This window comes from Olea europaea, unplaced genomic scaffold, assembly GCF_002742605.1.
Source record: "Olea europaea var. sylvestris unplaced genomic scaffold, O_europaea_v1 scaffold2990, whole genome shotgun sequence".
NCBI classification, from domain to species: domain Eukaryota; kingdom Viridiplantae; phylum Streptophyta; class Magnoliopsida; order Lamiales; family Oleaceae; genus Olea; species Olea europaea.
The window spans coordinates 24,841-41,500 of NW_019248543.1; the positions used below are offsets into that span (position 1 = coordinate 24,841).

The following is a 16,660-nucleotide window of genomic DNA, read 5'->3' on the forward strand; positions in this document are numbered from 1 at the left end:
GAGGAATCAAACCTAATGTTATAGAATTGTCTCAAGAGATAACACTTATTTGGTATTGTCTTAATTAGGTAAACAGTTTCTAACTTTGCCCGTGGTGTTTTAGTTGTGGTAGTTTCCCGAATTTTTATTATCACACTATTAGATAAGTAAAGGAAAATAAAGCTTCAAGCTATCTTATCTAATTCTTGTCTTTCATAGACACTAATCTCAGTGACCCAACTCCCTGATCCTCATAGGATATATTCAATAAAGACAAATCTCTTACCTTAATAGCCAATTCAAATTTAGACAATATAGAGTATTTGAACAACAAAAACGTAAAATATTAAGAGAGAGAATACTAGAGTCTGAAACTTAAAAGTTTCGGAATGAAGGGAATGATTAAAGAATATTAGATAGGAACCAAAATCCCCAAATTGTATGAAGAAAGCCAACAAGTCATAGTGACTCATTAGAACTTAGTGAGTCAAGAAAGCAGTAGGAATCAGAGTGAGTCAAGTCAACTCATTAGTAACCAGAACAAGTTACGAAAACCATCACAACTCAATAGTGAGTTATCAAAGGAATTGCCAGATGTCAGTGACAAACACAAGATTTTACATATCAAAGTGAGTTAAATGATTTTATAGAGGAAATTTTAAGAAGCCTCATGAATGCCAATATATCGTTCAAGATCTTTTTGATCTCACCTAGAAAAACACAGAGTCTCAAGAAGATCCAACCAAAAGTTGAATCAAAGGTAGACCAACAATTTTCCTTTCAAAAAACAAAATTTGTTTTTACAAATATTTCAGAAATCAAAACGATTTACCAGTTTAGCAATGCTTTTGAAAACTAGGTTTGAAGAAATCACAAAATCCTTACCCCCTTTTGAAGAACAACTCCGATAACATTTGTTGGTCACAAAAAATAAAATAAAATGAATTACCAATCATTTGCAGCAAAATAAATAGTAGGAATTAAAGATTCAACACTAAGGAATTTTTAGCCACTAAGGGGTCCGAATGTTCAAGTGCTTTAAACGCTACTCACTAGTTGAACATCTACAAGTAGATATAGCTCAGGTATACTAAAATCAGTCAAGAACAGTGTAATACAAATGTATGAAGAAATCAGGGATTTCCTCAATAATTTACTCTCACCTCACATATAAATTTCACCACGGTGGACATCAATCAATCTCACAAATTATACACTAAGTACATCAAAGAAATCCGCTTAAGATTTTACAAAGATTGAATAATAGACAGGGAGAAAAACGAAGAGCCAAAGGAAACCCTAATACAATACGCACAATCATATGAAAACAAGGCTAAGATGTCCTTTTATATAACATCCTGAAAGGTAAACATATTAACTCGAGTACCAAAATCCCTTATATGTCCATCATCTATCCAACAATTCGTCCCATTTGAATCTTATACTGCAAAAATGATCCTTTTAATTAGATGCCATCCATAATGGTATGTGCCTTGCAAATGCCTTATTTCTTGGTGAAATTTTTTTTCCATACAGATTCTAGGTATTTCCCTAATCAACATGCTTCTCTCACTCTTTTCTTATGCTTAGACAATGTTTATAAACTGTTTTTAAACTTTTAATTACTTTTTTATCCACAAATTTATGGGACATATGAACAAAAACCTCACTAGATTGCTTTCACAGTTTAGAACTGCAAAATGCTACTCATTCAGGTCCCATTTTGAGAGGTTTCTGGCATGTTTTAATCAAACGGTTTAAAACAACTTGAGAGAAATTCAAAGTTAAACCAAACCATTTATATAGTTTGAGAAAACATCATATCTAAGATGGTAATTTATCGTCTCATCCATGTTCATTTTAAACCGATTTTGAAAATATATATATACTTTAAAAAAAAATAACCGATCATGTTTAGTTTCAATTAAAATTTTGACATTTACATGTAGACTGTTGACATGACACCAAACCAATGATTTCAAACCTAATTTTGATACAGTTCTCTCATGTAAGATTTTTTGCTTACGGCCCAATTTATTCAACTGACAAAGAAACCACCCTTCTACAAGATTTAAAATTGATACGTTGTGTTTGCAATTTCTGGGAAATTATCATTTGGGATTAGTGTTTTGATAATTGAGCTTGAAAATCTAGAGAGGGGAAATATGGCAAGAGAGGTTAGTTCAAGCGAAAGATAGGGTTCTGGTTCTGTATGTCGGTTGCAATTGTTTTTGTGAGACGAAGAAGACAAAATTTTATTTTTCCTTTTATCATTTTTTTTTGGCATTTTAGATGAAGAAAAGTCTTTATTTTGTTTCTTTCTCTTCTTACATTTAATTATTAGTGAATAATGTACGGACAAAATTGGTTTTAAGAAATAAGGCATGTGCAAGGCAGAGACAATTTTTATGGTGAAATTAGATTACAAGTGACAGGAAGGATAAGCATCATAATTCAAACGATAATCCTAAATTCACATATTCTCAATACATTGGGACTATTTGTACAATTAGTCCAAATTCGTCTAGGAAATATCTAATCTAAGATCTAGATAACATGTGTCATTCATTGATGTGAAGTTAGATGCATATTATTAAGTTTTGGTTTGCCAAAAATATTTTGGGGTGAAGCTGCAAAAACAGCTGCATAGCTGGTTAATAGAACACTCACTTCTGCCCTAAACTTTAAGGTACCTGAATTTGTGTAGACTAAAACTTCTGTTGATTATTCACACTTAAAAACCTTTGGATGTGCTTCTTATGCACACCAAAATATTGAAAAATTAGAACCTAGATCACTTAAATGTGTTTTCTTATGTTATGGTGAAAATGTGAAAGGATATAGATTGTGGGTTAAAAGTGAGAATGGGTATAGGGTGATTGTTAGGAGAGATGTCGTCTTTAATGAATCACTTATGCCTTGTCTAGAAGGAAAACAAAATCTGACTTCTGATGATGTTCAAATTGAGGTGGAGCCTCCTAAAATTGAAGCAAAAACCCCTGCATTTGTTGTACCATAAACAATTATTGCAGAGAATGATGTTGAAAATGAAGCTAAAAATAATCTGCATGATGACCCTAATGACCAGCCTGAAACCCCTAATTTTCCTATTGATGAATATCAATTAACTAGTGATAGGGAAAGAAGGCAGATTAGACCACCTGTCAAGAACAAATTGAAAATGAGCCTAACACTTATGATGATGCCATAAATTGCAAAAATTCTAAGCATTGGATGGCAGCTATGGAAGATGAAATGAGTTCACTTCTTAAAAATAAAACTTGAAAATTAGTTAAGAAGCTAAAAGGTCAAAAACTTATAGATTGTAAATGGATTTATAAGACAAAAGAAGGGGAGGGAGGAAATAATAGTGTAAAATATAAGGTTAGATTAGTAGCAAAGGGATTTACACAAAAAGAAGGTATAGATCACACTGAAATAATTTCTCCTATAGAAAAATACACTACAATCAGATGTTTGCTTGCTTTAGTTGCTCAATTTGGTTGGGAACTTGACCAGTTAGATGTTAAAAATGCCTTCCTTTATGGTGATCTAGAAGAAACAATTTATATGAAACAGCCTGTTGGGTTTGTGAAAGGTAATCCTGAAAATATTGTGTGCCTGTTAAAGAAGTCGCTGTGTGGCCTAAAATAGGCTTTTAGGCAGTGGTACAAAAGATTTGATTCTTTTGTATTAAAACTTGGTTTGCAAAGAAGCAATTATGATACATATTTGTATTGTAGAGGTAAAGAAGGTAAACATTCTCTCTATCTTGTACTTTATGTGGATGACATGCTACTTGCAAAATTGAATATATTAAGCAACAAGTTAAATCTGAATTTGACATGAAAGATCTTGGAAATGCTAAAAAGATTCTTAGCATGCAAATTTATAAGGACGTTTTGAAAAAATTCAACATGTTTGACTGTAAATCTGTGTCTCTGCCTCTTGCTAATCATTTTAAGCTTACCTCTAATCTCTGTCCCAAAACTTTTGAAAAATCTGATAAAATGTCAAAAGTACCTTTTGCTAATGTTATTGGTTCTATGATGTACTTGATGGTATGTACTAGACCTGATCTTGCTTTTAGTATTAGCATATTGAGTAGGTTTATGAATAACCCTGGGGAAGAACATTGGATTACTTTAAAATGGCTCTTGAGATACTTAAAGAGTACTGCAAACCTGGGTCTTGTGTTAAAATGAACAAAGAAGGGATAACTTTAAAGGGATTTACTAATTCTGACTTTACTGGAAACAAGAATAATAGAAAATCAACTTCATCATACTTTTTCAGCTTATGTGGTACAATAGTCAGTTGGAAATCACAATTACAAAAGATTGTAACTTTATCTTCTACTGCCGAATACATTGCTGCTTCTGATACTTTTAAAGAAGGAATATGACTAAGTGGTTTACTAAAGGAGATTGGTTTTGTTGATGAAAATGCAACATTATATTATGAAAATCAAAGTGATATACATCTTAGTAAAAACTTCATGTATCATGATAGGACTAAAAACATAGACGTTAAGTATCATTTTATTAAAGACATTATTTCAAAAGGTGTTTTGAAAATTTGTTTAAGTACTTACACGGTATAACCCATCTGATATGCGGACAAAGATAATACCTTTGAACAAATTTAAAAATTGTTTGAAGACATTATCTATTGATTCTATGTGATAACTTGCAGGTACTTGGAGCAAATGAAAGGTGAAAGTAATATTGTCTCCTGGTTGCACTAAACCTGAAAATATGGTAACAAGGTGGAGATTGTTGTGACTCGAACTGTGGTATTGATGCTCTCATATTTTCAGCCCCTTAAACATATTATGGAAACGAGACTTTATAAGTGGCATTCTGCCAGATGATGACACTTGGCACTATTCCCACTGTTGGATAAAGGGTTACATTTTATGGTGATATAAATAAGTCTTGACACTTCATTTGGCTGTGTAAGTATACGCAAATTGCTTATTTTCATTGAAAACCCCGAAATATAGTGTTGACAGTCCATGTGTCTAAACAACTATCTCTCGATTACAAGTACAGATTTAGGTTCGACCTATGCAATGACACAAAGTTAACCATAGTACAGGAACAAAGTTGCAGTCTTTCTAACAGAGCCGGCCTTGATATTTTGGGGGCCTTATGCCAATTTCAAATATGGGGCCCCTATATATATATAGATGTGTGTGTGTGTTATATATATATATATATATATATATATATATATAATTACAATCAATTTGTTTTAGAACTTCTTTTTCAATAGATACCATAGCCAAGCCATTCAATCTTTCTTGTGACATTGTTGATCGAAGATAGGATTTTATCAACTTCAACTTTGAGAAGCTCCTTTCCGTAGATGCAACCGTAACTGGTATAGTCAATAATATTCTATAAGCAATCCATATGTTTGGGAAACAATCCATCATTTTTATGTAGTCCAACACTTCAATCGCCTTTTTTGTCTCTTCTGGCAAACTATTTCTCACAATTTGTAGCTCAGAAAATAACTCTGATCCATCAATGTCAGAATCCATGTCGTGTGTAAAAATTCTTCAAGCTTATAACACCAACACTTCAAACAACTATCATCTGCATTCTGCAATTTTTTTAAATCAAACAAAAACCCAAAAGTATTTTCATATTTTTGAAATTGTTCAAATCTTAACTTAAGCGAAGAAAGAGCTTGATCAACTATGTACAAGAAATAATCAAATCTAAATGATTCTTCAGGTGAATGTGTTATCTCATCATTAACATTTTCATCGAAGTGCTTCTTTCTATGAATAATACGTTTTTCATGAAATGTAGGTTCAACTTCCATTTGATCAGCAATTTCTTTAGCAGTAATTTTGTCGGATTCAAATCCAGTTTCTCTATATGCTTCAAAAAATGAAATAAGTGCTTTCATGTGACTAATCGCAGCATCAATAGATATGTCTTCACTTTGCAATATTTTGCTTACTCTATTAATAGCAGACAATGTATTGTACCATGTAACCATGCCAAACAAGAATTCAAAATCCATAATGTCAAAAAGTAAGCTTTGAGCATCTCTATATGTCTTAGGATCATCACACGTTTCCACCAAGTGTTTTAAAGCAGCCTTTATTTCTAGTGCTTGAAATCTTATTGCTTTAACACTTTCGACTTGACTTTCCCAACGTGTTTGTAATAGTGGCTTAAGCGTCAGACCCTTCACATTGTCTTGAAAAATTTTCCATCGCTTCGTAGAAGATGAAAACAATATATATATGCATTGTACAATTCCAAAAAAAGATTTAGCCTTTATACAAGAATTTACCATATCACAAAGTGCAAGATTAAGGCTATGACAACCACATGGTGTGTAAAATGCCCTTGGATTTATTTCTAGTACTCTTTTCTGTAAACCTTTATGCTTCCCTTTCATGTTAGAACCATTATCATAACCATGTCCTCTTAGATCCCCAATATTCAGTTCAAGTTTTTTCAAAATATCTAATAATTCAACAAATAGTCCTTGCCCCGAAGTGTCATCCACCTTAAGGAATCCCAAAAAATACTCTTGTACTTTCATTGGAGTTGCTATGACATCTACATACCGTATTATGAGAGACATTTGTTCTTCATGACTTATATCTAGAGTACAATCAATTATAATTGAAAAATATTTTGCTTCTCTAACGTTTTTAATAATTGCAGTTTTGATTTCTCCAGCCAACATGAATATGAATTCATTTTGAATTTTGTGACTACGGTAATGATAATGAATTTCTTTTTCTTGAATACGACGAATGTGTTCTCTCAAAATTGGATCGAACTCTGCAATCATTTCAATTAAACCTAAAAAATTCCCATTATCTTTTTCGTAAATTTTCTCATTAGTCCCCCGAAATGCTAGATTGTTCTTACATAAAAAGCTAACAATAGAAACTATCCTCACAAAAACTTCTCTCCAATGTTCTCTATCTTTGTTGATTAGATCTTGCACAGCTTTATCAATAGTTACATTTTGTTGCAATCTCCTTTCTAACTCAATCCATCTTCTCATGTTATGCATGTGTCCATTACTAGTTTCATGACTTTTAAGCCTAAAACTAAGATTTTTCCAATCATTGATCCCTTCATTGGCTAATTGAATATTGTTTCCTTCTTGCTTAAACAACTTACAACAAAAGCAAAATACTTTATCCAACGAAATTGAGTAGACCAACCATTTTCTATCACTCTTCTCACCATTTGCTAAATGTCGAATATAATATGTAGAAGAGAAATGTCTATTTTCTGAATCTTTTGGAAAAGTAAAACTATCCTCCCTAAGTGGACCTCTTTTCACTAACAAATCTATCAAGTTTTGATCAACATTTTTCCAATTCCCTGGATCACTAATGTTGTAATGCAACGGTACACATTTTTCAAATTCCTCCATATTTTCTTGCTCATGATCTACTAAAATTTCCTGCTCTTTGGTCGTATTATCCTCACTTTGAACCTTTTCATTTTCAAATTCCTCAACAACCAAATCTTTCATCGGACTTTCTCTTTTATTATTAATATTACTACCAAAAAAACTTGTCCATAGCTCCTACTTGAGATCGAATAAATTTTTCAGTTTTTTTTTCTTTTTTCTTTTTTCATGTCCAGACAAATACTTTCTAGTAGACATATTAAAGCAATACAAAACACAAAATCAACACAAGATTAAATTTTAAATTAGTAGAGGAAGTGAGGAACAATAAAATCTGGTGAGAGGTTTTCACTTAGAGGAAGTATAAGAACTCCATTTATTTCAAGTTTTCGGTTTTCCACGCCATTTTTGCTAAGTGCTTGACTGCTTGTACGAGCATCAAAGTATTGCTGACTGCAAAATAATGTTGAGTTGAAGAATGTTAATATGATTATAAACCAATAATAATTATGACTTATGAGAAGCTAAATTAAATATGGGGGACTACAAGTCTACAAACGGTAATTAAATATGTTGAAATCGAGAACGGGGTACTGAGGCTACTGCTGCACAAACAACCTATAAACCACTAATCCACTATGTCAGTTTTTTGGTTTCGGTCCTCCTTCCTTTGGATTGTAAACAATAAACCAAATAGCAGTGAAAGATTTTTTTTATTATTTTTTCTTTTTTTGTCTTTTTATGCATCATTGGCCAAATAGCAGTGAAATATTTGACCGGCAAAAGAGGCAAAAAAACAGATGCAAACTTGCAAACTTCCCGCTCGTGGCTCGTCCTCGGTCATAATTTTTCAAACCCACTTTCCGGTCATATCGTTCTTAGTCGGGTTCACTCGGCTGGGATGGTCAAGCTCAAGCAATTGTGTGACAGACTCAACAAATCTAACAAAAAAATAAATAAATAAAACTAAATATAATAGCCTACCTTTGGATTGTCATGTGATCTATCACAGGACCCGATTCTTTGAAGATAATGGAATTGGAGAAGAAAACATGTCAAGCAATGCCATGGCAGACTGACAGTGAGTCCAACGACTGGGTGTGAGAAAACTGAAAAGTCAAGAGACTTGTTTGCCAATTGTTATTTTCATCCGTCCAAAAGTTTACTTCAAAGAAAGAGAAAATTTATTTTGTGTTGGGTTTAACAAAAAAATAATGGTAGGTGACAGTTGAAGTGGAATTTGAAGAGACAAAAAAAAAAAAATCCAAGATTTTTTGTTTGATTAACAAAAAGAAAAATGCTGTTTGAAAGATGAATAAATATAAATTTTATGTCATTTGTAAATTTTTTTTTAGATTTTTGTATTCTTAATTTTTATTAATATCTTTTATTTGCATACGACAATTCTCTTTTAAATAATTTCATTAATATAATTTTCATTTTTTTTTCAATTAGCTAATTAATTTTATAGAATTCGGGGCCCTCGTCAAAATGGGGCCTTAGGCGATCGCTTACCTCGCCTATAGTCAGGGCCACCTCTGCTTTCTAATCAAAGAATCAAATTATTAGTGATTAAGAGTCCCTAGTGTCACATTTATTCTTTCTTTAAGCTATATAATATAATTAGTTGCGTTAATTTATTGTGCAACATGGATTGATTCGGCAGAATTTTACATTTTCAGACAAAAACTAACAGTGGGAGCATAACTTCGGACAAAATCCAAGTCTGCCTTCTAAAGTCACAAATTTCCACTCTTAAGTCTATGACAATTCAGCAAAATAATAATGCTTTATTTTATTGCATTCAATTACAGAGGACGAGGATTGGAAGCTAATTTCAGTAACTATGTCATGAAATGCAATCACAATTCGAAATGAATAATCAAACTGCTAAGTTGGCCTACTTTGAGATGTCTAGTTAACTATTTTGCCTTGACACATTTTGAAAAGACCCGATTAGCTTTTGAGTTGGAGTGGTATTTCATCCTTAATTACGATTCATCAATTAATTCTTCAACACTAGTCGATTCAGACTTCTAGTCACTTCACCCAAGTTACCGTCATGCATTAATTGCAATTGAGAACAAAATAATTCGAGTGATAAAAACATAATCTTTTGATCCACTTAAATATAAGAGAAAGAAGAAGGAAAAAAATTTCTGCTTATAATTGAACCTAATACACATTTTTCTTTTTCTTTTAAGAGGCTACTTTGAGTAGTGGTATTTTGCCGGACCTCGACCATATAGATATGATTTGATTGAATTGTGCCCAGTTGAGAAGGAAGTCAAAATGAACTAATAAATAATTTAAAAATATAATAATCTGTTAACACAATCCAAAAAAAAAGAAGGTTGAACTCCAACCTTAAAGGACCCCACCGCCCCGCCCCTGCTCTAGAACTTTGTGAGGGAAGTAAATTGTAAAATGTGTCCCAACAGACCAGGAAATAACAGTTGCTTGTACACTGCGCCTACAAGGAGTCCAATTTCATGTCTCAAGAATCGAACCCCCACACTGCCGCTGTCAGTAAGGCGTGAGATAACCTCACTCTTATCCTTTGCACCACTGAGTTATGTCCCGAGGGCAATAGAATCCAAAACTAGCAAGGAGGCACAGTTGCACAAGACTCTATATTATATCAATGAAGAATAATTTTTTGGACGATTTTAACTTTCCTAAAATTTAATTATTTCAATAGTACTTCACTTTTCGTTTTTCGATATGTAATAAGTATTATAAAATTATTGTCATTTATGAAATTTGTGTTATTAATTCTCAATTAATTAACATTCACATTAATATAAATTCAATAAATTCACTTGATGAATCATGAATTACATAAATTTAGAGTTATTATAGATAAATTTATTTATACTCATATATCTGAAAATTTTAATGGGTGTGTATTAACAATTAATTTTTATGTATTAACTGTAATACAAAAAGATTGTTCATTTATAGTATTTCATCATTACAAAAAATATGAGTCATAAAAATTGAGTTTTGAGAGTACACTTTGAGTATAAGTTTCTTCTCTTGAATTTCTATGCTAAATTTTATTTTTTTAAATTCGTTTGAGACTCATCAAATCCTTCAAAAATTGGTATTCAATATTACTTTTATATCACTTATAAAGTATTTTAAAAAAACTTGCAATGTACATTCAACTTTGACTAGTTATTTTAAATAGATTAATAAAGTAAAAGACATTTCGTTCATGTTCCAAAATTATAGAAAAAGTTCTGACGATTGATCGAAGTCTTTTTCCTCATGGGGTGATAATATATTCGTGTTTTCTAAGTGCATTGAAGCAGCGCTTAACAACAAAAAAAACACGATCTATTCTTCTTTTGACTGCCTATTACAAGCCAAGGTGTCAAAAGGCACAATTCTTTTATTTAATTTTTTTCCCCTTTTTTTAGCAATTTCTTGAACCTAATTGCTCTTAGAAGGATTTATACGAGCACCTGATTGGCCCCTATTTTTTGAAATGAAAATAAGTAAATAGTGTTTCCCTAAAAAAAAAAAAACAAAAACAAACAAATGAATGGTTGAAAAAGAAGAAAAAAATTTCGATTTACCTGTAATATTATTTTATGAAAGCTTGTGTGGTTGAAAATAGGATACAGAAAAGTAAAATGTAATGTAATGGGGACCAAACCAGAGCTGAATTTTCAATTGTCTAGTTCTATGGAGTTTAAAAATTATCTAGTCAGAGAAATTATTAAGCCCATGTTTGGTTTAGATCAAAATTTGATAAAAATTTCAAGTCGAGGTCAACAATAAAATTTAATCACACATTTCATGAAATAAACCATCATTTTTTCACCCACGCATTATCAAAAATAATAATAATAATAATAATAAATAAATAAATAAATAATAATCATCATCATCATCTACACTAAACATGAGCCAGGTAAGTAGATATTTGACTTTGGTTATTTTTATTTAATTATTATAAAATAATTATAATAAAAATATAGAAGCACATTTTTACGTTTACACTGGTAAAATATGATGCTTGATTTTGTCGTCTTATAGCACCTTATGTCTATTGCACTATGATAAGTATGTTTTTACACACTTATTTGGTTCACAAACATGACTTAAACATGGATAAAATGGTTGAATTGTGGCTTAATCCTATTAAATTCATGCAATGTAGGTATTTCAATGGAAATTGTGGAATTCAGGAGAAAAGAGCCGAAGAAGGACTAAAACGCAACAAATTGATAGTTCGAGGACCAAAGGTGCAAATATTGAGAAGTTGAGCTAAATGCAAAATGAGAGTAAAAACATGCCAAGTATGAGCTCAATGACAAAGCAAAACAGTTGGAAGAAGAAAGAAGTGAAAAGGGACTGAATTGAAGACAATTGAAAGATGGAGGACTAAAGGTGCAAATACTCAAAAGATGTGCCGAATGAGTGGCATGAGATTTGATGGTGTCAATCATCAATTGGAAGATAAAATTTGTTGAAAAGATGAAGAAATCGAAGAAAGAAGTCAAGAGAAGCAACAAGGAAGTTCAGGGACCAAAATGTAAGGACTGCATAATTGGGTATATCTATGCGACCGCATAGTGTAACCATCTATGCGGTCGCATAGATGGATGCAGGGAAAAATTTGTAAATTTCAAATGACCTATGCGACCGCATAGGATCCTTCTATGCGGTCGCATAGGTGTAAATTCGGGGCGTTTCTGCAGTTTCCTTTTTCGATTCCAACTATTTTTTAACCTAATTTGGACACGCTATATATACCCTAAAACACGTCCAGAAGAAGAGTACACGATTTTGGGAGCAAAGAGGCACACAATAACATCAAGATCCAATAATTTATGCAGGAAGAAGGAGGATTTCATCAAGATTGAAGATTTCAAGCATCAATTATAATAGGGTGATGTCTTCTCCTTTATTCAATTTTTGTAACTTTCTTCAAAACATGATAGGCTAATTTTTGATTTCATTGGGAGTCGATGAACCTTTGATTTTCTTATAAATTCCTATATTTCATGAGTTTAATATAAATTATCTTTGGAATAAATTGTTTGATTTATATTGTTTTGATTGAATCCATGATTTATTGGCCATTTATTATGTGATTGTGATGTAAATTTATATTGTTTTGATTGAATCCATGATTTATTGGCCATTTATTATGTGATTGTGATGGTTTATTCTTTACATTCGAAAGAAGTAGAATAGACTCGATATATATAAATTGACATAGGGTCCGATAGGGGATAGAAATATACCCCTATGCTTTATGCAGTTCGGTAATTGTTCATAGAATTTCATGCGCTTTTGTATGTTATATCATCCATAGAAATATAGGCTGATGACATGCAGAAATAGATCTAATATATATCGAGAGAGTATATTAGATAGGCGTAGGAACATTGAATTGACAATTTTCCATTGATTAATTGGATTTGTGAAATTAGGGTTTATAGAAATCAAATGGGGATTCGATATCCCAATGATTTTATTTCAACTTATTTCTACAATTTAATTTACAACATTGCATATTTACATTTTAATTGAGTTGTCGAGTCATTTAATTAGGGGAATTTCGAAATTAGGGTTTCAAATTGGGGGTTTCTTCCAAAATTAGGGCTTTTCACATTTAAACCAAATTTTCATTCAATTAGATTCGGTTAAGGTCACATTAGTCTAATTAGAGCTAATTCAATCCTCGTGGGAATGATACTTGGACTCATAGTCCATTTTACTACTTGTTAACGAACCGTACACTTGCGGTGGATTTTAAAATTGAAAGAAATATATTGTGAACACACTACATAAATATATAAACGAAAAGATGATCAATAATACTTGCATATAAAGATGACAATCGGGTTCGTTGGCTCAAATCACCCGTGGCTCGACTCGAAAAAAAGCTCGAGCCGCCCTGCTCAAGGCTCAGGAGAACTGAGTCGAGGCTCAAGTCGAGCCCCATTTTGGAGTGTCGGGCAAAGCTCTAGCCGGTCTGTGTGGCTAACCGACTCGAGCTCATGAGCCTATATTTATATAATAAAAAAAATTAAGACAGTAGAAGCTGCCTTTTTCATATTTAAAAAAAAAAAAAGAAAAAAAAAACCAAAACAAAAATCGAGCGTGCCCGGCTCAACTCGGAAGGGCTCAAGCCGAAAGCTCGGGTCGAGCCTAATTTTTCTTGTCGAGCTTTTGCTTGGCCCAACTCACGCCTGGAAAAAAAGTTCGATCATTTTACCCGAGTCTTGAATTTCGGCTCGCGAGTCTGCTTGACTCGGCTCGTTGACATTCGTAGTTGTACATTCTATTTTATATCATCTTTTAAACATTATCAAATGTCTTTACACCATTGGACAATTTGAAAATAAAACAGTTTTTCATTCAATCAATTATTGATAACATGGATGATGTAAAGAAAAAGGTATACAAATGACATAATTCAAAAGAGATTATATGATGAAAATTATGGAGTTCGATCCAACTAACATATAGAGGGGGTGAATAGGTATTTACGCGAAATTTAAACAAATTAATTAATAATTGCAACAAGTCATTGTTATTAATTAATCTAGATAAATTCACATGTAATCTACCTTATGTTAATTGCCGCAGTATAATAAATTGCTGAAAAATAAATAACACATGATATTTGATGACGAGATTAAAAACTCTGGGCCCAAACTAGTATGAATTCATTAAAAACAGATCAACTTACAGTACTGCTAAACTTGACCAATACAAATACTTTTTGACCTCTTGGCTGTAATTCCCAAAGCCCTCCTGGATTGCGTACTCCTACTCCAACTCTCGACTTTATGATTTTGTCTATCTTGAGAATACCTTGTTCTCCAACAACCGAAACTCTGATCACCTTCCTTAATCTTTAACCTTCAATAGATACTCTGTAAGTACGGGTATTTGGTATTTGATTGATGGGTTTTGATGTTTCTCAATTGCAAGTCTCAAGAATCAATGGATTGAACAATGAGGAATAGCATAGGTGTTTTCTCATAATGCTCAATCAAAGGTTTTTCGTGAAAATGGACGCATGTATTTTATATAATAGAGGTTTTGGGTAGTATGGTCCTATTAAAATTCTCGAGAATCGCAAATTAGGGTTTTCTAGTAAACACTGTCGTTCGAGCGACAACCCAGTGAAAAGCAAGCGACGGTGTTTCACTCGAACGACATCGTAGCGATAAGCTAGCAACTTTTTCCCATTCTGTTTTTGTTGCTCAAGCAGTGTGTTGACAAGAGGTAAACGAAATTACGATGGCTCTTCTTTCCTTATTCCGAGCTTGAACCCTAACCCATCTAACACAACTATACAAAATTGCACCTAACTTCTTGACTTTTAAATATTTTCAATTTGATCCTTTTTGTTCATAGAATCACTAATTATGCACTCGTTTAGCCCCCATTTTCTAGAAGAAAATGAAAATGGGTAGAATATTATTTTTTTGGAAAATGAGTAGTTGAAAAAGAAGGAAAATTTTTCGATTTACGTGTAATACTAATTTATGGAAGATTGTGTGGTTAAAATTAGAATAGAGAAAAATAGAATGTAATATAATAAAATTTAATGGGGCCAAATGGGGGCTACATTAAACCTAATATATGATTCCTTAGTCCTGTTTGACAATCATTATTTGGAAAAACACGAGTTTTGAACATTAATTTTAAAAGAACGTATGGTTAAATAATAGAAAAAATTTTGAATTTTAGTAGAAAATATTTTATTGTGTGAATTTATAATTAAAAATTAATATTTAAAAATTTTGAAAATAAAGTTGTCAAACATAACTTTCAGAACAAATTTTTTTTCGAGTTAATTGTTCCAATGGTCACTGAACTTAGGTCAATATTTTTGATTGGCCACTGAACTTTAAATTTGATCACTGAATTTTGAAAAATGTCAAGTTTTGGTCACTGATCTTAGGTCTATATCTTTGATTGGTCATTAAAGTTTAAAATGTCGAGTTTTGATCACTGAACTTAGATCAACATATTCGATTGTTCACTGAACTTAGGTTCATGTCTTAGATTGCTCACTGAATTTTAAAATGTCGAGTTTTGACCATTGAATTTTAGAATATGTCTTACGTTATAACTGTTGAACTTTGAAAAATATCGAGTTTACAGTGAATAATGTACAACATTTTTTCAAAGTTCTGTGTGTAGTGTACTATATTTTTCAAAGTTCAGTGAGTAATGTACAATATTTTTCAAAAATCTGTGGTCAAAACTCGATATTTTAAATTTCAGTAAACAATCGAAAACATAGACCTAAATTCAATGACTAAAACTTGACATTTTTCAAAGTTCAGTAACCAAAACTCAACATTTTAAATTTTAGTGGTCAATCAAAGATATGGACCTAAGTTCAGTATTCAAAACTCGATATTTTAAAATTCAGTGATCAATAAAAAATATGGATCTAAATTCAGTGATAATTGAAACAATTAACTCAATCCTTTCCACTGACTCCAGGTATCTTGCACGCTACCCAAATGATACTAAACGACGGGAAAGTCCCATGCTTTGACGCCCCACCATATCACACAACACGATGCATCACAAAATACGATGCACACCAGACAAATCGAGGTCACCTAACACCCTTCATAAATAATAAAATTATCTTTTATTCATTTAGGCTTAACTTATGTCAAGAACGAATTAGCCTATATTACATCAATCTATTAATAAAAATAAATTTATAAAAGAGTATATTAGTGTGTCATATGATCCACGATATTTGGTAGGTCATTAATAAAAAAATATAAATTAATCATCTAATAGTTTTAAATTTATATTATATAAGGTTGTTTGATAAAGATTTTAATAAAAATATTAGCAAATTATGCAAAGAATTAATGAAAACAGCTAAATTAGTCATATAGTTCAATTTTTTGTTGAGTCCGTCACAGTCATACTTAAATTAATGTTCTATTACCAATATTTTTAAGAAGCATTATTCCATTTTTTAAATTATCTCAAACAAGCAGTAAGATTTGATATGACATAACGATAAGATCAAATCATAATAAATTGTTAAATAGAGCATAAATCCCAAGAGAGAAACAATATTTAAACATTGTGAATTCTTTTTAGCATTATTGTAAAAAACATGTGGTTAGGTAGTCTTAAAATAATAGGAAATATTAAAAATGGGTTTCAACCTAATGAAAATGAATTTTTAAAAATTAAGTTTTTCTTGAATTATTTCAATTGCATTCTTCAAACAAATGATTTTCTCCCAAAAATTGCGCCAAACAAG

General features: G+C 31.7%; 1 pseudogene; it reads right to left on the reverse strand.

Moving 5' to 3' along the window:
• Window positions 1-5,035: 5,035 nt before the first annotated feature.
• On the reverse strand, window positions 5,036-7,503 carry LOC111384749 (annotated as a pseudogene).
• Window positions 7,504-16,660: the final 9,157 nt, after the last annotated feature.